Below are 21,985 nucleotides of genomic sequence, written 5' to 3' on the forward strand. Positions count from 1 at the left end.
TCAAAATGGCTTACCCGATCATCCTCTAGTATGTGGGCATCCATTAGGTTGCCAGTGTTACCTGCTAAATAGGGGCTGTTAATGATGCTCCAAAACTTAGAACTGTTGCCCAAGGTACTGGCCTCTACCAGTTCTGTCCAATCCTCCTCTTTCGGGCGGACTTCCGCTTTGCAAGGGCAGTCTTGTAGGCTCTTCGAAGGCTCTTAACAACCAAAGGGTCTCGAGGTGTCACTCCCAGGGCCTCTTTCGATTTCCTAGTGGCACTGGAGCATTCGGAATCAAACAATTTCTGTCCTAAGTGCGATGAGCACCTGCCTGAAGCCCGCAATTGATTCGCTAAGGCACCAGACATACTTCCAAAAGCCTCCATGATATCCAATGGGTTGGCTTCACTGTCTAAACAAGTGGCAAATTCTCTGCTACACTGAGTTAGAAGGGACTCATGGAGCTGCTCTGGGACAATTTGACCCCACTTCAATCTTTATCCCCCCTTCCTCGGCTTTTAGGGGAACCCCCAGACCCTCCTTAATTTGCTTGATTACGCAGGGCAATCCTGTCGAAACACACAGGGATGTGATCGCTATGTGCGCTCGTCTTAAAGGAAAAGTCCAGGATATAAAACTAAAATGGTGTAGAAACAAAGATGAAGTCAAGAAGTCTTACACCCTCTCCCGGTAAAAGTGGGGACCATTTCTGTTTTCTCCAGAGGCAGCTTGTTCATGGCAGATGTTCCGAGAAATTTCTGCAAAATAGCTTTGAGAGTATAGCGCTGAGGAGTATTTTCCATGTGCAAACAGGCTTAGCGCGCACAACCCCTGGCATTCACCCCCCACGCCTAATATCCCCGTAAATGTGAATGTTAAAGTTCCCTTCTATAAATACATTAGAATAATTCTGCCCGCTCGAAGTGATATTCCTCAATAAGGTGTGATATTTTGCTTCCATTTGGGCAATTCCCGCATTATAAAAGTTTAAAAGCAGGAGCCTGTTTATCCCGCTATATAATAATATAACGTGTAAAGTGGAGGAGCTGTGGGACAGTTTTAACAAGGCAGCCTCAAACTTCTAATCAGACAAAAGTTACCAGACCACCCGTAGCTATTCCTGACGTGGGGGGTAGCTGGCACGAAAAACGTTTTATAGCCTTCCAAGTAGAATCTATTTTCAACAGCCCAGGTTTCCTGAAGACCTATCACATAATATAGCACAAACAACAACAAGGAGCTGAGAGGGGTGTTAAACAGGTCGCCACACACTCCTAAACAAAAAAGACCTGTTCAGAGGGTGAACAACTCAATAGCCCTTCACCCAACCTAACTCGTTGCGCGACCCCCAGCGTTACTCCCGTGAGGCACTGCCTACCTTTCCGCACCTTTTTTCATATTAGTTTATTTTGGGTCTTTCCACACGAGGGTGAGAGAACACACAGACACAACTGTTTTTAATAACACACTGGTGATCCAGGTCCCTCCTGAATAGACGGTATAAGGAGTACCGCTTGTCCATCACACAAAGTTGGGTGACTGGCTGGAAGGGCTATTGAGTGAGTTGGTCACCCCCTGAACAGGTCTTTTTTGTGTATATCGCATCATAGCCCTTAACAAAACGCAACCTATCATGATCATCAATCTTACTCGCAAGCCCTGTAATGTTCCAAGAAATAAACTTGAACCCCTTGCAATTTTAAGTTCCCCGGGCCCAATGACCGTAACGACCCCTGTAATGGGAGTACAGCTAGATCCTGTGAGTCAACACGCAGTCAATCACAGGATTCTAGTGAGCTCAATAGCATAAACATGTTTGACAAGCTTACACCTAACGTCGCCTCATTCTGAATCATATGACTCGCATCATGTGTCCGCCCCTTTGAGTTCCCATATGAAAGCAGTGAAAGCAGTGGATGGGTCAAGGGCCTATAAAGGTAGCCCAACGGGAGTGCCACAATGGCCGAATTCCAACACCTTGAGTTAAGTTGCGAAACTGAACATAAAATACTATTTGCCCTACAAAGGTTATTGAAGTTGATAATAACCCAATACCCAGCCAAATCTGTCTTGGCACTGCCCACCCAAGATGTCCTGCACACCATGATGATGTGATTTTTTCCCCCCTTGGACCTGGGGCAATGTTTGTGTTTAACTAGTGCACAACCTTGGTCTTCAATTGATCAAAGCTTTGCTTGGTGCCCGGGTCAAGTCGGGGATCGTTAGCTAAAACCACTACAAGCAGAGTCGACTCTGGTGGCAGGTGGACAGTACACACATTCTGGGTAAGGTTGCTCGGTTCTCCTGGAAACATCCCATCCCGCATTTCATCAGAAAAGCTGTTTGACCTGCTACCTGGGGGCCTTGAGTCTAGTGATTCAAAGAGCCTCCCACCATGCAGTTTGCTAACTGTGCCAATGGTTCTGTACTGTTCAGAGCTGAAGCTGCGGTAGCAGGGAGTGCCTTAGAGACAGGATGACTCATTCGCTGCGTAACTTCCTCCATCTCAGGCCTAGGAAAAGGCCTGGGACCAGGCTCCAAACTGTTTCCACATTGAACTATTTATCCCGACCCTTGAAGTTGGAGAACATGTGGGTGGTGTTGTATAGTCCCTTTGCAGTGAAGCAGTCAGTTTGGTCATGTTATTTTTAATCGCAGCCAAGCAAAGTAAAATTGGTTCTAATTTGGAGTCCATTGCAGAAAGTAATGCTACCTTAAATGTATCGAGCAAATGTGTCAAATCCATACTAGGCTCTGCATTGGACACTGTCAAATTAGAATGTGGACCGATACTCTTCTGGTGCTTTGCAAGGTGCCCCCCCCCCCCCCAACGAAGGGCACTTCCTCTTTACTCCCCCTGCTCCCTTCCCCACACCAGGGCCCACACTGGGGACTATACACACCTCCCAAGGCGCTGATGACTGAAGACTATCCTGTGTAGGGGATTGACGTATGCAGGCGAGCAGCCCCGGACAAATCTAGTGCCACATCTATCTTACCAGCACAGAGAACTTGTGCTGGTACCAGTGCTGATGCCCGTGGCCGTAAGGGAGCAAAATAACTCTGTGAGGAGGGGGGAATAAGGGATCAAGACAATCTCCAGGAGGCCAGTTCAATTTCTTTGTCCAGAACCTCGACGGCTCGCTGCAGGAAAACGTCCATGGTGGTCACTGTGCTCACGGGTTCCTTTATGGTGGTTCCCTCCGGCCTACGTTTGCCCATTGTAACAGCACACGGCCCAACACCCCTACAGGAATACCCCAACTAGATCCAACAAATGCTCTGCAAACCAGCTGACAGACTGACTGAATGAAAGTTTTGGGGATCCCACAAAGGTAATGAGCTTTCCACTGCAAAGTGAACACCAAGAGCACCAAGAAGGGATAGAGCCAGCAGGTCAAACGCAGAGCCTGCACACAGGTAAGATAAAAGATAGGGCTCTTACCTGTGCCAGTCACCAAGTAGAACCCTCAAACTCTAATCCTCCGGATGTCGATCTCTGCAATCTTTTGTAGGTTCAGGTCCTGGCACAACTGTCCAGGCTCCAGGGGCAGAGAACAGAAATGCCAAGAGGGGTGGCCCAGCCACCTCCAGTTGCTGACGGGTGTCAACGGGCCCGCCCTTGACGCAGCGGTAAATGTCCAGCACCTTTACGATGCCCGGCTTGGGTCCATTGTGTGGTGTGGCCAACAAAGTAGGCAGCAGACAACCAAACGCGTACCGCTCCGTGGGAAATGTCTATCAATAACCGCCCCTGCTGTGGTTGGGCGTGGTGCAAGAGGCACTGGATGTTTACACTGACACCAGTTCTTGGAGGCCAGGTCAGTGGTCCTATAAAATGGCACAGTCAAGTTAGGATGTTGCACAACCTTAACTGACCAGTCACTCCAGGGTGTCTGAGACATTCAGTTTCTGTAGGGGACAGGGACAGTCTTGGAGACTTTCGATTGACCTTACAGAAATTGCCCGTGGTCCGCAGGTTCTGATAAATGTATAAAATTGCATACTTTTGAAGTGAAATAAAAAGGCAGGTATGCAATCACAGTATGCAAATATGTCTTATTGTCATTTACAAGTTATTGACATTCTGCAAAGTGGATTAAATGTGAAAAAAACATGTTTCTATTTATAAGAGTTCTGGGTGTTAAGGCTTTAAAGGGTTTTAGGGTTCAGGTGTGGCTAATCGAAGAAGATAGTATGAGCAGTAAAGATATTTTTAGCATTTAGGGGTGGGTAGGTGAACCCGTTAGTAAGGGTTTTAAAGGTTGTGTAGGGTACAGTGTTTAGTAGTAGTAAATGGTGGTATGGTTCTTTTAAGCTTCAATGGGCATGTAGAGTTAAAAGTCGCTAAACTGAATTTCTAGTGGCTATAGAACTGTATGCACTTTACCCCTGCTAACCAGTAGTAAAATGTTTTTGGTCATCCTTTCAACATGGTAAAATTGGTAAAAAATGCCTGATTGGCATACTTACTTTACCTACACGTTATGTTATATCAGCAGAGTGTCCCAGCACCAGGCGGTAGGAGATCAAACAATCAACAGGATTAGCTGTTTAGGAGGCCGGTTTTTAGTTTCCTCTTGAAAATATCCAGGCTGTGCACTAGCCAAAGGTCTAATGGGAGTCTATTCCAAAAGAGTGGTCCCAGGTAGGAAAAGGATCTCCCACCTATTCTGAGGCGACTAATGCGGGGCACCCTTGCCAGGTACATCGAGGAAGAGCATGTGCAGAGATGTATGCGCTGATCCTCTTGCTGAGATAGTACACGGCCGTCCCTTACAGGGCCTTGTTCATAATGACCATGGCCTTAAAGACCACCCTCTATTTTACCGGGAGCCAATTAATGGGTCTAAGATGAGGGGCTTGTGGAACTAGGGTGGGAGTCTGAGTAGCAGTCTTGCCGCCAAGTTCTGCACAACCTGCAGTCTCTCGACGTAATTGGGGCCTGCACTACCTTTCTCCACATCCCTAGTATATGATACCCACAGTGTACCTAGGGCCTGTAAGTTCAATGTCACCAGTGTGTTGCAGCAGTCGTTGTGCCAACCACTACAGTGACAGAGTAAAGCATGTTTCCAGGCCTGCCACTGAGGCCTGGCCGTGCTGTTTAAAACTGCCAATTGAACCTGTCAGACTAAAACCTATCGACTGGCTTAAACCTTCCATTTAAATAATAATTAGTCACCCCTAAAGTAGGCCATATTGCTTATAGTGTATGGTGCATGCCATTTAAAAGTTGGACATGTGGAAGTTTAGCACCCCACATGTCCTTACGGTAAAAACCATAAAAGCTATTTTCACTGTAGCAAGGCTGGTTGCTTCCATAGAGAAACGCTGGATTATATTATAACACCTTATAATGCTAATTTCAGTAATAGCTAGAGAAATATTTTAAGCACTTTTTTTGATAGTTAAAATCCAATTTAATAGTAAAGTCGAATTATTGCTAACTAGTAATGAAAATTACCTTTTGTCTACTTAAAACCTCTGGAGACCTTTCTAGAAGTATTTAACAGCCACCTGGCACCTTGGTGACTCCTCGATGGCAAGGTGTGAACTGCTCCCAGGACAGGAGCATTGAGACTTGGGTGTGGGGGTTGTGGTCCTCTCCTTTGGCAGGATTGCTTGGGGGCTGTGCCCAGACCCTTGGCGCACTTTAAGGGGTCCTTCACTGTCACAGGCAAATCTAGCTTACAGCTGGGTCTGCCTCTCTTTCTAGTATGCCAGGCACCATCCTCAACAGGAGGAAGAGCTGCCCCAGAACTGGTTCAGAGCGATCAATCACTAAGGTGGGGTTGTAAGCATCCTCTTAGAAATTAGAGTATCAAATCTGCTTGAATGTCACATCCTGCTAGACAGTTCTGCTGGGGTTTAACATATAACATTTCGGGTACACGTCAAAGAAGGGAAACAGAATGCCAAAACACGTAGTGTGTATCTACTGTCTGGTTGCTGAAAGCTTAGCTTTAATTTTACAACTCTTTTGTCTCTGGATTTTGGTGTTGTAGGACAATGGGATTGCAATATCGCACTCACTATGCACACCCACAGACCTCTAAGCCCACATTTAGTGTGGCCGAAGACGCCAGCCATCTGGTAGCCTTTGCCCAGGGTGCCATACCCAATTGGTTAGGGCATCTTCAAGGGTCATTCTGACCCACAAACTTGAGCTAGGCATGAATGTGAATACTCCAGCAACCCACGTCCGCACAATCTTTGACCTATGGAAGATCAAAAGAGGACTGAATTTGCTGTCCGAGACCTGAAGAGAGTCCTAAAGGACTGGGCCTCCTCCCTCTTGTACCAAGACAAAGAAGTGGACTCCCAAGGGTCAGAAGGCTGGGCTCCTATTCAAGCTATAGGGATACAACAAGCTCCAATAGACCTTTCATGCAACTGCCCAGCTGTTCATTGGCACCTCGAATGGTCTCTTTGTGCCAGCTTGTGAGTCTCTAAGTGCCTGCCTTGGTGTCCTGGGGGGATTTAGAAGTGTAATACTGTGGTGGAATGGGACTTGAAAGACTAAAGTCAAAAGGTAAAATCTTTGACAGGACAAACCTAGATGGTGTTTCCGAACAGCGCTATATTGCGGTCCGCGTCAAATAGCGCCTAGGTCACAGGCTACTGCTACCATGACTATCATTGGCACTTTCTGCTTCTTGGCGCTATTTTTACCTAAAACGTCAAAAAATTCACCTCTCCTGTTCCCATTATTGGATTTTTGTGATGTTGGTGTAATATTGTTTATAAAAGTTTACTCGTTTTTTCTAATCATTTTGGAAGTTTTATTGTTTTTCATTTCAACTTTAATGCTGTTTTAGTACTGCATAAATACTTTACACATTGCCACTAAGTTAAGGCCCTTTGCTCTGTGCCGTAGCTACCGGGGGTGAACTCCAGTTTAATTAGTGAGTTTAGTGGTTTACCCTCACAAGAACTGTGATTATTTCTCAAGGTAGGTACTTTCCCCCCTGAGTTAATAACCCCACTTTTACAGGGTGTTTTTAGAGATTAGAGGCAGTTAGTGGTAATGAGAGGTAAGGTTTATTTAGGATTCAGGGGAAGAAGAGGTAAAGAGTTACGTTTTTTAAGGGTTCAAGAGCTGGTAGAGGTAAAGGGAGGTAGGGGTGTTTAGGGTTCTGGGCTTGTAGAGATAAAGGTAAAGGAAGGTAAGAGGTTTTTACAGTTCAGGGGTGGGTGGAGACAAAGGGCGGTAGGATGATATTAGGTTTTACCCGTGAGCAGAGGTAGAGGAAGGTAAGGAGTTTTTTTGGGTTTCGTGGTAAAGTTAAGGTTGTTTTAGGGTTCAGACGTGGGTAGTGGTAAAAGGAAGTAAGGGGTTTTTAGGGTTCAGGGAGGAAAGTGGTAAATGGCCCCAAGGGGATCTTAGGGTCCAGGTGTGGGTAGAGTAAAGGGAAATCAGGGGTTTCTGCAGTAAATGGGCGGGTAGAGAGAAAGGGAGGTAAGTAGTTTCTAGGGTTCTGGGGTGGGTAAAGATAAAGGGAGGTACAGGGTTTCTAGGGTTCTAGGGATGGTAGCGATAAAGGGAGGTAAGGGGTTTTAGGGCTCGGTGAGTACAGGTAAAGGATTTTTAAGGTTTAATGGCAGGTAAGGGTTTTTTAGGTTCAGGAGAGACATACAGGTTGCCAAGGGGGTTTTAGTGTCCCGTTGTGGGTAGAAGTAAAGGGGCTGAGGTGCTTTAGGGATCAAAGGTGGGTACAGGTAAAGAGTTTTAAAGGTTTAGTGGTGGGTAGCGGTAAGGGGCTTTTAAGAATTTTGGAGAGGAAAGCGGTAAAGGATGCCAAAGGGGTTTTGGGTTGCAGGAGTGGGTAGAGGTAAAGGGAGGTAAGGGGATGGCAGGGTTTAGTGGAAGGTAACAATAAAGGGAGATAAGTGCTTTTTAAGAATAAGAGGTGGGAAGAGACAAAAAGAGGTCATGGATTTTTAAGGTTCAGGGAAAGGAAGAAGTAAGGGGTTCCAAGGGGGTATTATGGTTTAGGGGAGGGTAGAGATAAAGAGAGTTAAGGGTTTTTTAGGATTCAGGGGAAGGTAGATGTAAAGAGAAGTTACATTTTTTTTAAGGTTCGGGCTGGTAGCGGTAATGGAAAGTAAGAGGGTTTTAGGCTTCAGCGTTGGCTAGAGATAAAGGTAGGTAAAGGGTTTTTAGAGTTCAGGTGGGGTTGGAAGTAAAGGGGATAAGGGTTTTTAGTGTTCAGGGTTGGTAGAAGTAAATGAAGGTAAAGGGGTTTTAGGGTTTCACTGAGGAAAGAGGTAAAGGGGGTAAGGGCATTAAATCTTCTCCCTTTGTTCTCACAGGTGCTGGCTTCAAGCAGCAGTAACCGGATGCTTTGATGGTGTGCTGTGGGTGGCGGCAGGGTGAAATAGATGCAGATGTGAAGGGAACGGCATGGAGAAAGGTTTTGACAAATCAGAGCAGAACAGAGAATTACAGGGCTTTGTGCAGCATCACAATTAGTGCAAGCTTCTTCCTGGTGCCCCACCACAAACAAGGATACAACTGGACCTATGCACACGACCCCCTGACCAGTATGGCTTGTACTTTAGCTAACCTATAAATGTTTGTTTGGTGGTACTGCAGCTACAAACTTTGCTAGTTCAGCCTTCCCAGAGTAGATTTAACACAAGTATTGTTGATTTTGCGTAGGTAATTACTAGAGTGTTTAGCTATATTAGGTTAATACTACAAATGCAAATACCGTGCTGGATTGTAAGCATGCAACGTCTACCCTCATCTCTCGTTGGTGGGGAGAGGAGCGCACGTACCTCTTCATTGACCCAAAGTGACAGATGGGCTTGTCCTGCCCTGCATTCCCAGCCAGTCTGGTGAGGCCTTGAGTGTAGGTGTCGGCTATCTGTGGCAGTGATTGAGTAGAAATGCTAAGTGAGAGTGTAGAACTGTGTTCCATCCGGGGTGGCTGGGAGGCTGTATAATAATTGTGTTAAATGATGCATCTGTAGGGTTGTGTTGGCGCAGTGTGTACAGGGGTTTAGTTACATGTACTGTTCTGCTTTCCCTGTAAATATACAGGGCCTTCAGACACATCACATCTGGTAACTTCCTGCCCTGCTGATAAAGAGGAACCTACATGCCAGTGATTCCCTGTGAAACTGGCTACAGTCCTAATGGTGTTAGTCTTTCACTGTCCTGGTGTGTTAAGAGGGCGTTAGTACTATGTATCCCTCAGAAGTTCAGTCTCTAGAGTTAATTCTGTCCATTTTCGTCTCCCACAATCATGAGGATCAAGCCTTGCACTGATTTCCTGGTGCATTTTCAGCAATTCCTAATCTTGTTGGCAGTGGTGTGCAACATTGCCCAAATCCCAGCAGGCAGCGTTCTTTTGGTAAAAAGCAAAGATTGGTTTTTGGTGTGACTCCATGCGTTTTCCACTTGCAATTGAATTTTTTTGTGCCTTCCACTAAAACCTGTTTTTACACCAAAAGTGATATTTTATTTTAAGCAAACAACTTATTCTTGAGGGAGAAATAATGATTATCTAATGCAGCCGATTGTTATATATCGAAACGATATGGATTTTTTTCAATGTACTAAAACATCTTTAAAAATCAAAAATGTTATCCAAAATTCATTAACGTTTAGATTCTCTATACAGTAACTTAACAACATTAAACTAGATTGCATCCACAAATATTGATTGCCAGAAAGTTATTTCATGACCTGAGATTATTACATGATTTACCTCTGTTCACTTTCACTTAATATTTAAGTGTGCTTGTTATTAAATATTATAACTGTGTCCAAGTAGTCTTCATCTTTGATGCATAATTTGAGCTACATTTAGCCCTCGTTGTGCGTAGTGAACTCTGTTAAGTTGATTTTGCTAATTTGCAGACCATTAGTACATTTATTACAGCTATTATCAATTTATGTTTGTCCTTCACCTGCTTCTTTATGGCGGTATAGTGGTAAAACAAAGTATTGAGGAACAGTGTATATATAAGTATCTACAACTAGCACAGTAATATAAAATCAGTTGACTTTATATTGACAACATCCCAAAACGACTCTAAGTTCATTTATTTAAAGAAAGTCAGCTTTCTGAAATAGCTTCTGCTTCACACTTACATGCATGCAGATGAGTATAAGCATATATGTTCACCAATTTCTCATTGTATCGAACATACCACAGCATTTTGTAATCTTTTAAAATCTACTTCTTATATTTTTGCTTTCACAAGTCTGCACGTATATGGACCCTATATACGTGGTCACGTTATCATACATTTCTTTTGGGTTGATTTTGGATATCATAAAACGAAACAAATCCCAGTGGTAACTTTTATAATTCACAGCTAAAACAAATCGAATCCTTTTGGTTTGTGTAAGCAATTCATATCTGCTTTAAACATACTAATAGTAGGCATAGTCATCCTCCTTACAGAGCTCTACATTAGCCACTTGGTGCCCAATTTCCTCACATCTCAATATTCCCTTTATTTACATCTTGCATGCCCAAACTACTTTTTACTACTGTCTGGAATCGTACATAAATCCTTAATACCGCAATCTAGTTGCATAGAGCCAATCCTTAATATTGTAACTCCAATTGATACCTCGAAAATCACACATTTTTGTATATTCTCTGCATCTCACTGGACCAAACCTCTTTTTGCGGTTCAGAATCCTTACACACATCCTTAGTTCTGAAATAAAGCCCTAAAGAACCAAACCTTAATATTTAAACTCCAAATCAATACATTTAAAATCTTTTCTCCTTTCTCTTGTTACTGTGTAAAATGCTAGTATGTCTCTTAATTCAGTCAGTTTCTAGATTTTTGAAAATGCTTTAATGTCCTCTTTGTTTCATGCTTTAATACTAGCTTCCATGATACAAAGTCTGAACAAAAAATATTCTCATTGGTTTGAGCTCCAAATTCAAATTGACTTGTAATTGTTAACCATTATGCATTGATGTATCCTATGCAAAAAGATAAAAAGACTTATCCCTTTTTGATCATTAGCCAATCAAAAAGGGGACTCGTCTTGTAATTTATACTACACCTAACAGGTCCCATAAGAGATCTTTAAATCCAGACTTTCACATTATTCATGTTTGGGATTGAATCCACAGCCCCTAAATTTCGAAGCTGCTAACCAGTTTACTGGTGCCACTAGCACAATCAAAACCTCTGCACATCATGAGCTATTTAGTTGTAACTCCTTCGTATATTTAATATTAATAAAGGTGCAAATAAATAGAGATACTATATATTTTATATTGCAAAACATCACATCGTATTTACATAGTGATCAAAGACAATCCACCCATAAATTAAAAAATACATAATTGAATAAAAGCTCAGCATTAAAGATTCAAACTCCATTAGATTTAGTAAAATGAATGCTCCTTAATACATAGAGCTAATCATGACTCATTCAGCCTCATTAGAAGTCACTCATCATCTGATTGGATGACATGCTAACTTATTAATTACATATAACTAATCAGGACTACAACAGACAATCTATTATATGAATTCCGTATTTAAAAAAGATGTGCAATTACAGAGGAAAAATATCTTGTAGATATAAATGAATATGCAACTCCCGAGCAAATCAGTGTAGTACTTATCTATCTTTAATTTGATTTTCTTACATTTACATTGTATTAATCTTTAATGGCAACACAATAGAGGGGTTTATTGATCGGCAGACATTACTATACCTATGGAACATGATTAATTAAACTCGTGTTTGCTGTTATTTACCAACAAGGTATAGAGTTTAGCGTCTATATTTAATCCACATACAGTTTTCTCAAATTGTCAATCCACTAGGTTCATTTTAGTCTTTGTTTTTGCAGATAATCCCCTTGTCTATGACCTGATATTACTACTTGTATGCAGATAAATGTAATCTGACTAATGTCGGTGTTGAAATCATTGGTCATAAATTGTAAAGCTATTGGCAAATCAAATACTTGAGCCAACACATGCTTTTACACTCCTGTGCTTACATTAAAGTGTATTTGCAAGTGAGAATTGGAATCTGTTTCAGACAATTGCCTACCTTTCTGTATATGCCTGAAGGGTTTTTGTGGTATTATCAATACAAAGTCAATTGATATTTATATTATTGTTTTACTTGTAGATACTGTGTGTGTACATATATACTTTTTCTCTCCTCTCTGTTTCGCCATTATGTGTCCCAGGACAAGCAGATTAATCGGCAAAACACGTTTGCTGTGGCTGTAATCTTTGTGCTAATGGTCTGTAAAGTAGCAAAGCCATGTGAAGAGTTCACTCGCCTCGATGAGAACTGAATGCAGCTGAAATTATGCATCAAAGATGAAAACAACTACTTTGGACACATTTTTACCTTTAATTATACCCACGCTGAAGTACAATGTGAAAGGGGACTTATTTGAATGATGTTATATTCTTAGATGATGTAATAGTTTTGGCAATTAGATGTATGTAGATTGAAACTAGTTTAATGTTCTGAAATTACTATATAAAGAAATTGAATTTTAATGAGTTGTGTATTCAATTCTTATTCTTTAATTTATTTCTATCACATTAATTCCAGGTGTGTTTCTAGTATTCTTTGGGTAAAGGTGTGCAGGGCAACTGTGGCCATGCAAATCCAAACTGGTATTATGTTAATTTATTATAGTTGATTTTGTGATTTAGTTGGAATGCTCAGTGCTTTCTAATTCTAGTTAACGTTTAGCAAAGCTAAACTTCACCCTTGGCTTGTTTACTTTTCTATAGAGAGCAATGCAGTGGGACTTCTCCACAGGTTGCCTTTACTATGTACTGCCTATGCATCAGAAGTAGCTGACTGTACCGTAAAGTGAGCAGCACAGGGATGGAAGTACTGTGCAGAGCAAAGAATGTAGCTCAGTTGCTCCCTCTAGATATATTAGTTAAGCTAGAGACCTGTGGCCTGGAGCTACATGCTATCCACATGTGCACTGGCAATCGAAATAAGTCAATTAATAAGAAAGCGAAACTATTTGGAAGCACTAGCAACGCATACAATTCTTCTAAAAGCCGTATAGCTCTCTGACCCTACTTATAACAGTTGCCAAAGGCCCTCCCCTACTTTATAGGCAGGACCACTGGAATTATGCGCCAGGGGATGGCCAAATTATGTGGCTAGGTTGAGTAAATTAAGCAGCAAAAAAAGGCAAATTACGCAGCATAATGCAGCATATTTTATGATAGTACTATTTTGTCACTTTTACACTTTTTAACACTGATGGGCATTGCTTACACATCATTAGCACCTGTTTACATCCAACTACAGCAACATAAAAGTGACCAGTCAAGCTTTGCAAAGGGCCTTCCACTGCACAGCGGCATGTTGCCATCTTTTTAGTAACTTTTGAACTGTTTGACCTAAACAAAATACCTTTAAAAAAAATTGCTGCAGATTATGCAGCAGATAATTGATTATGTAGGAAATGCAGTCAGTCTATAATTATGCTGAAAAACGCAGCAGCCGCACAATCTCATAATTCCAGAGGCCCTGGATACTTTATTGTTGAAAGGTAGCTTATGTATTGTCAATGTTACAATGTAATACATAGAGAAGGGCAATTACAGTTTTGGAATAAAAAAAAAAACAATCCAAAAAATTCGGACCAGCTTCCTGGAATGCGTGTGTAAGATTTAGTAAATATTGAAAGCATTCCATAGATAAAAAAAACAATTATAGTCAGTTTGGGCACTTTTTAAGAACGACTGTAACATCAAACACATGAAAAAAGAGTGAGATGAAAATTGTCAGTGAAGATGAACGTCCGCAGCTGTGCATACCAACCATCTAATAACACATTTTTTTCATTTTGTCCCATTCCCTAGTGCTATACTTTTAATTTCTGGCTTTTCTTTCAGAGTCCCCTTATGTAAAAATTATCCCCAAACAATATCTTTAATGCTCCTTCTGGTGACAAAAAATTCCCCACTACAATATGGTTTCTTCTCCACATATGTTTCAAGGGTACCTCTCTTTGCCCCCTCCCTTACCCAAGGTCACGGTTAGTGGCAGCAAAATAGTGTGTTGCCAGGGATTACTTTCATTGTGCCAGGTTTAGCATATTTCCAGTCATAACTACAATTTTTCTGTGTGATTGCAAGCTTTTTACAACAAATTACCAACATTGTGGCAGGACTAGCATGTTGCCGGGATTGGCGCCATTGTGGCTTGGCCTGCATTTTCACAGGCATTACAGTAAATGTGTCAAGATAAGCATGTGGGCAGAGATTACCATCATTGTCGGGGCTCTAAAAATCATAAAAAGTTTACCAGACCTGCAGGTCTAGTATCTTGAATATTCTACTCAACTTAACTGTAATGCTCTTGAACCATAAACTGGCCTCAAACGGTGCGATCCTGGGCAAATATTTTTAATTTCACTGAGCGACCTTGTTCTTAATTATTAAAAATGTGAGTCCAGAATGTCTGCTGCAAAAAAAATCTTTTGTATGATTTAATAGACTAAACCTTTGCTGCATGTATAATATAAATCTAGCCCACATATAGGGTACACATGACCCCTAACTCGCCTCTCCGTTCAATAACAGCATTATCTCAGGGCTGGGTTAGTAAGGAATGTTTCTCAGTTCATGTTAAACTGTTACTTTTGATAAATATATTACGATACCATGATGTGCTGACTGTAATTGATCGTGTACTATCTTTTTTTCCATTGAAATGGACACAAAAATCCCACTGGCCTGCAGTTTCACTGAGAAAACTATATATTGGAAATCTGTTTTTCTCAAATATTTATCATTTGCACAACATCACGTAAAGTGTTCTGATTTGATTTGATCATATTAAAATATCTGTTTCTGTCACACTTTTGTCATTTACAAGCTATTTAAATGCAGTGTTAGAAAAAATACTGACATCCTACAGCTTTTTTTGTTTCACAGTGATTGTCACACAGTTCGCATGACCAAATCCTCTACAGGACAAAATAAGTAGCAATTTGTAGGAAGACGTTTGACTTCTGTCTTTGAACATACAGTAAATGTGAATAATGTAAATAAGTGCAAGATTTAAAGGCATTCACGTTGTGACGGAACAGAACACCAGTTTTTTGACAGCTCAAGTTCTGTGGCCAGAACAGGCCAGGAGGCCCTCAAAATAGCTCACCCTAATAAAATATGAATCACTAAAAATAGCTCACACTGATAAAATATGAATCGCTATAACGAGTGGACATGTAGATTTTTCGAGGCCTGATTGTACCAGGATCATTGGGTTGCCAAAAAGTATCACCATTATGCTAGTTCCAGTGTGTTTCCAGAGATTGCCACCACTGTGGCATTTAACAGAGAGTTGCTATTGTTGAACATGGGACTGACCGCATGTTGTCAGGAATTACCACCTTTGTTCTACAATCGATATGTTCTTAGAATTACCACCAGTGTGCCAAGGCCAGCATGATGCCTAGGAGTATCACTGTGGTGCCTGCATTTTCCAGAAATTACCGTCAGGCCTGGATGTTGCTGGAGGTTACCACCATTTTGACAGTGCATGCGATTTACCAGGGACTACTATCTTTGCACCAGTGCCTTAGGCGTACCATCATTGTGCATGGGCAAGCAGAATGCCACCATTGTTCCAGGACCAGCATTTCACATGTGGCATAATGTGCGAAACACTCGCTCCTTACGCACAGCAAGACCTTTGTGCGCGCGCACGGCCATTACTTGTGTTCACACACACAGAAAAAAAACAGACCTGCTCACTCGCACTTGCAAACGCGTAACCGCACAGGCATATTCTCTCTCTCTCTCTCTCTCGCTCTCTCCCTCTCTTCCTCTCTCCGGGTCTGGTGGCTCAGTGGACTAAAGCAGCCATTGCAGGGGCCTGTGTTCGACCTCATGGTCACAGGTTCAAATCCCAGCTGGTCCACCCGGCCTTTCATCCATTTGAGGTCGATAAAATGAGTACCATTGAGTTGGGTAACAATAAACGTCTGTTATTCAGCGCCAGGACACCTTCGGGTAATTGTGTGCTTTACAAATAAACTTGTTATGTATGTCTCTCTCTCATCACAGAACTAAAGGTAGGTGTGCATTCCTCCACCTGACATGAAACTCATCTAGGTATTAAGATACCTATGTAGAGCAGCTAGAAGAGTAGCAGTGTCCAAGCTCAGGAAGATCAAAATTGTTCACAGTATATAACAATTCATCAGATCGAATGCTGAGGGTAATTTCATAAAAGTCCGAATGAACGGGGCCTCATTAGCGAAAATATATTTGGAAGAAGTCAATAGCAGGTTCATACACGTCACTGTTTTACCGATGCCCTTCAGAAAGCTAAGGTGAACATTTAAAAGAATCCTCCTATCCAGAGACCACCCTTTAAGTATATTCAACAAGATAACATCCCCTATTATTTTTAAGGTGGACTCTATAAGAGAAACATTGTGGTAAACAAGGACATGTCAGTCGCCCTTTTAAAAGATTAGTATGATGATGGAAGAATTCCACATTTTATGAAATTCAGAAGAATTCCACATCTTAAGGAATTCTTATGTCTCGCATATCTACATGCATATTAAGACCCTGGTAATCTGGGGGACCTACAGATCCTCATGGGGAAATACTTTGACTGCCACGCAGAGATCCCTTTTAACTTTGCCTGGGTCTTTTAGCCTTTTCCAAAAATGTGTACCACTTTGGTTGGAGTGGAGTCAGCTTATGACAAACACGTCATTGCAGAAAGTTCAAACGACAACTATTTATTGGTACAAAACTGTTTAACATCTACTTTTCGCTTCCAGACAGGTCATGATACCAGACACAGCACCATTTATAACCTTGTACAATAGGAACTTCGAAGTCTACCTTTTCCCAGGTAATTCCCGTTATTATGATTTGGTCTCATTTCTGCTCATTGATGTTCTTGACCATTGTCATTGTCACCGTTCAGGTTTATTGGGCCTAATTACTTCCTGGCAAGATTGGCTATCATTACTGCCTACTGCCATTATTGATGCCTCTTAATGGCTGGCCACATTGTTACTCGATACTGCCAATAGCACTTTAGTTTGTTGTTGTTGTTCTTCTGGACTTCCTCAGGATGTCTAGTTTTATTTTAGTATTGAAATCCAAAGTTCAAACCACTCTGGCAGAAAATATCCTCCTTTTATTTGGAGATATTTCAAATGCTAATAATACATTTAAAACAAACCACAAAAAGCACTGGGAAAGCTTAAACTGCAGCCTCCTTCTTCATTGGAAGTTTATTATCAATCTGTTAAGTGGTTTTCCTGTACTCTTTTGCCAAAATTCTACTATACTAATTTGATTTCAAAACTTCTCCAAGCCACGTGCCGAACTGGCATTTTTGCCATACTTATCATGCATGCCAACACACCTGACTGAAGACCGATAATTTTGGTTTTTAAGACAAAAATGACTTTGTTTATATATCTCCCTTGTAAAATTGGCTCCCCTTCATTATAAGTCTATGTATTCCCCTGTTTTTGCTCAAATATCCCCTTTTCTGTTTCCTAGAGACAGAAAAACTAACCATTTAACATCCACTTTATTTTGTTAGTACCTTGAACAGGTCTACCTGTTTCTCTGTATGGTCCGCAAGCGACCTGGGCCACCTGAGTAAATCTACCTTTGCCACAAATAATGTGCAGTTACTCCAAGAAGACCGGAGGCTCTATACTGGAGTGCAGCCTACTGTGCATGTGGAGGAAGGTAGCAATATGGATTATGTGTATTTGTTTCCATTGCACCAATCAGTCCAGCTCCACTAAGGTGGGGTGGAGAAGGGTTTGGAGGAATGGGCAGGACCCAAACATTACTGACTCAGCTGTATGCGGAGGCCAGTGTATGTGCGAGAAGTAGCTAGGCACCTAAAGGGGTGCCACTACACGTAGCACGCAGGTAAATTGTAAATGTATATGTCTGGTAAATGATTCTGTGACATATTGATTGTCAATGTCCATAATTTTCAGATCAGATGTGCTTTGAAGTCGCTGTTGTTGTGCTGCTGGACTGCCAATGTCCTGACTAGGTTTGTTGATGGTCTTGGCATTGGTTGTCTGTGAGCATCCAAAAATTGGAAGTGTCCTGTTGATAGTCACGGTCCGGTGCATGAGGCAGGCATGCAGCAGGTCCCATACTTTTAGTGGCACACTTTGCTGCTACAAATCCCACGATGCAGGCCCTGAAAGCACTAATCGAGATCCCCAACTTGTGTTGCTACTCCTCTGCTCCCCCTTAGCTGGGCTGTGTGGCTTAGCATATGTTGGAAAAAGAATAGTGTCCATCGTGAGCCATCAAAGGTTTACCAGAATGTAAAGTGAGTGTATTTTTAAATTAAGAGATGGATATCTTGTCTTCATGTTTGATTTTGAATTCAGTAAATCAGTTCTCTTTACCTCTGGCTCTAAACACTGATGGTCTTTTAAGATTAGCTACTAGCTTCCTTGTTAGGACAACCTTCGTTGACCCAATAGGAACTATTTGGAACCTTTAAAATTGGAGATCCATTTTATTATTTTTGGTTGGATTACTGCATCACTCCTCCTGCCTGAACCTTCTATTCCACACCCCACAGACAAGTGCAGTGTCATCAACCTCTTCTTGAGAAATAAAAAAATACTAAGTATCGACCGCTCATCAACAACACCAAGCATGCGTTTCCCCTTTGGTTCACCTCTTTTAGCAGTGGTCATGCTTCAAAGCCCCATCTCTTGCAGATCTCACTAACGTACTTGCCCCCCTCAGTACTACCATATGTGCTGGATTCTCGAATTTAAAACCTCTTGCATTCATGTCTCTTTCTAGCACCTGATTTGGTATTTCCTCGTTCACCCTCTCGACAGCGCCATGTTCACCCTCAAGTAGTTCCTTGTTAAACTTCACCTTATTCACACTATCCATATTAATTGGTGTGTTCTCACATTTCCTTAACTCGAGTTGTGCTCTATACCCTTTGCAATATTTATGGCATCTTTGAGTGAAGGATTTTTTGCAAGTAGTTTTTCCAGCACTCGTGGGTTGTTTGTTCACCTTAAAGACTGTGGGCTTTCTGACTCTCGATTATTTGTTGATTTGCTATATAATTCCCCACCTTTTCATCTCTAGATTTGGTCCTAGCAAAATGTTTTTGCTGCTCAAGCACAATATTTGTTATGGGTCCACAATGGTTATTTAACATCTTTACAGATATTTCATAAACCTCTTTGTTCTTCGTCACTAGTACCAATTGGAAGTATCTCTATGCTTTCATAATTGTTCCTTCACTCTATTCCAAGATTGTACAGTGAAACACCCTTCTTCCTTGCCAGAGAAAATGTCTAACACCGATAGCTATCGTGTAGCAATCACATGTTTTTTTCCAATTCTTGTGGGGTAGTAAGGGCTCTACCACCTCTGAAAGGAAAGGAGAAGAGAGGTTGGGTAATGCTTGCCTCTGCCATATCTGTGAGAAAAAAATGAAACAACTAGCCAAAAAATAAACTAACTCAACTAACCAATGTAACATTTAAAATAAATAGCCAACACAAAACGCTGATTTCGTTAGTTGCAAAAGTAATTTGCTAAGTGCTATAGGATGATGTGTGAGGTGATCCTCTGAGATGCATGTTAAATAGTAATACTATGCTTAGCCACAAAAAAATATATCCGAAGTACCATTCCTTGTTAGAACGTTGCAACTAAAATATATCAGTTCTCCTCCCTCAAGATGTATTCCTATTTCTTTTTTTTAATGTGGGCACTCGCATGAACTTCCCTCAACAAGAGTATCAGGTACCAGACCTGCGTCATTTGTTTCGCTGTGTCAGCACCAAAGCACAGACTCATCAACTTGAATTCTCGTTGTACTCACAAAGAGCTCGGTTCTTTGCATTCTGTCTTGGCATTCACAACGTGGATACAGGTTTACTGCGGTCTAGTGACGTAAGTAGTGCACCTCTGTGCATCGAGAATGGTCAGTGTCTCCAATGGCTCCTATGATGTCACAGGTTGCAAAAATATTCTCCAATTTTAGGGATAAGATTACAAGGATTCTTGTGATGGGCTTGAGCTCCTACTCTTCACAATTAAATTAGCGCGTGCTACAAAAAGTCCACAACAAGGTAAATGCCAATAAAATGGTGGAGAAGTTGAGCTAATATCTGCTAGTAGAAGTACACAGGCACCTGTTGACCAGAGATAATTGGTTCAAAAAAGTCCAAGTCACTTTTTTCCAGCAATAAGTACCAAGGCAATCTCGAGGGTTTGGTGACAATCCTAGCCTCTGTTAATGTATCCTAAATGAGAGCACCACTGACGGTAAATACAATTAAAAGGATTATTTAATAACATTATAGCACTACGAATATGCATATGAATCCCAAGCAGACAGGCTAGAACTGCCTGGGTAATCAAATGCAACCTTCATAGGAATTGCACATTTTTATTTGAAATTCGTACAAAAATATAACGTAATTTCACCTAAGGGTATTGTTGAAATGTGGTAATAGTTTTGAATGCACTCAATACTGCCAAAAAGATTTTGAGAGGATCAAGGATGATATAATGGAAGCACCAGCACTTCAGGGATTTGAATCTAGCGAATAGAACATAATAAATACAGATACCAGTAAGCTGAGATTGGGTGCAGTGTTGAGCCAGAGGACCGAGAACAGTAGTTAATAGGTAATTGCCTTAACTTTAGGTTCTTCATCACCAGTGGAGGGGACGTATTCAGTGATTGAACGGGAGGCATTGGCATGTGTGTGGTCTTTGGATCATTTTACAACGTTTGTATGGTGTAGGCAAGTAGAAATCAGGAGGGATCGTAAACCTCTCGTTCGGTTGTTCACTGCTGAAGGGTTGGTACATACATCAGCGAGGTTAGCTTATATGTCAATGTGTATGCAGGATTATATATACCTGGGAAGAAAAATGTGACTGACTTCCTGTCCAGGATGTCTAATCAAAGAATGGAGTGCGAACATGATGAGTGGGAAGATTATCAGATTGCTTTTGTGTGATATGGGAGCAAATCTTCTGTCAGGCAAAAGGAAAGGAATGATGAGTATGTGAATGACAAACTATTATGTGAAGTGAAGGAGTATATTGGGTCAGGTTGGCCAAGGAAGAAAACTGTGAGTGGACAAGTGAGAGTGTTTGGTGGGTTGAGGGATGAACTTTCTGTTGGAAAAGAACATATTGCCCGGAATAAAAGAGCAGTACCACCTAGAATTTAAAAGCATATTTTATGGAGCAAATGCACAAAGGACATTGAGAATGAAGCAGGCCATAAAGAATCCTTATTGGCAAGGATATGGCAATTGAACTTATGATGTGAGAGTGTGTGAAGTGTCCTTTGATACCATTAAGACTACCCATGTGTGATGTAAGGTGTCCGGAAGACCCATGGGAGTGTATAGATATGGACATTATGGGGCACCCTGGGAGTGCAACAGAAATTTGTTTTGGTTGTTATGGATTTGTTTTTACAGATGGCCAGTAGTGAAGGTGGTGGAAAAAGCGAATACTTCTGAAATATTGGAATTTTTGGAGGAAATATTTTTTGATGGAGTGCCCGTAGGAATGATAATGGTGTACAATTTTTGTCTGGTAAGGCTAAAATGTTTTTGGAGAATTATGGTGTGGTGCATCATGCTACATCATTAGGTAATCCCCACGCACATGGTATGCTGGAGAGGTAATTGGTTTTTGAAGGGGATTATTCAGGTGTCAGAGAGGAGTGATTTGTGTTGGGAAGCAAATGTAATTAAAATTGTATAGTCTTACCGGTCTATGGTATGGAATGCCACAGTTGTTACTCCTTTTGAGTTGATGAGGGTTATTTTCTGAGGTTTAACCCCTTTGCTGCTAGGCCCTCCCCCTGCCCCCTGTGCTAAGTTTTTATTTTTTTGGCTATTTGGGGTAGTTCGCACTTAGGTCCCTGTACATTTTTGACCACTTGAGATATCCATGCCAAATTTGCATCCTTTTCTTCAAAATTCATGGGGATT

At 41.5% G+C, this 21,985-nt stretch overlaps 1 protein-coding gene across 3 annotated transcripts in view; it reads left to right on the forward strand.

The window, feature by feature from the left end:
* MRRF (mitochondrial ribosome recycling factor) overlaps positions 1–21,985 on the forward strand; it is a 150,935-nt gene that overhangs the window by 28,699 nt on the left and 100,251 nt on the right. Inside the window, exon 2 of one of the 3 annotated variants that reach the window (XM_086921090.1) lies at positions 16,775–16,848. The exons of the other annotated variants lie outside the window; for them this stretch is intronic. The gene's annotated coding sequence lies outside the window, so the exon portion shown is untranslated. The remainder of the gene's footprint in view (positions 1–16,774; positions 16,849–21,985) is intronic. 3 annotated transcript variants of the gene reach the window in all.

The sequence above is a fragment of the Lissotriton vulgaris genome, chromosome 5 (assembly GCF_964263255.1).
Source record: "Lissotriton vulgaris chromosome 5, aLisVul1.2, whole genome shotgun sequence".
Lineage (NCBI taxonomy): Eukaryota > Metazoa > Chordata > Amphibia > Caudata > Salamandridae > Lissotriton > Lissotriton vulgaris.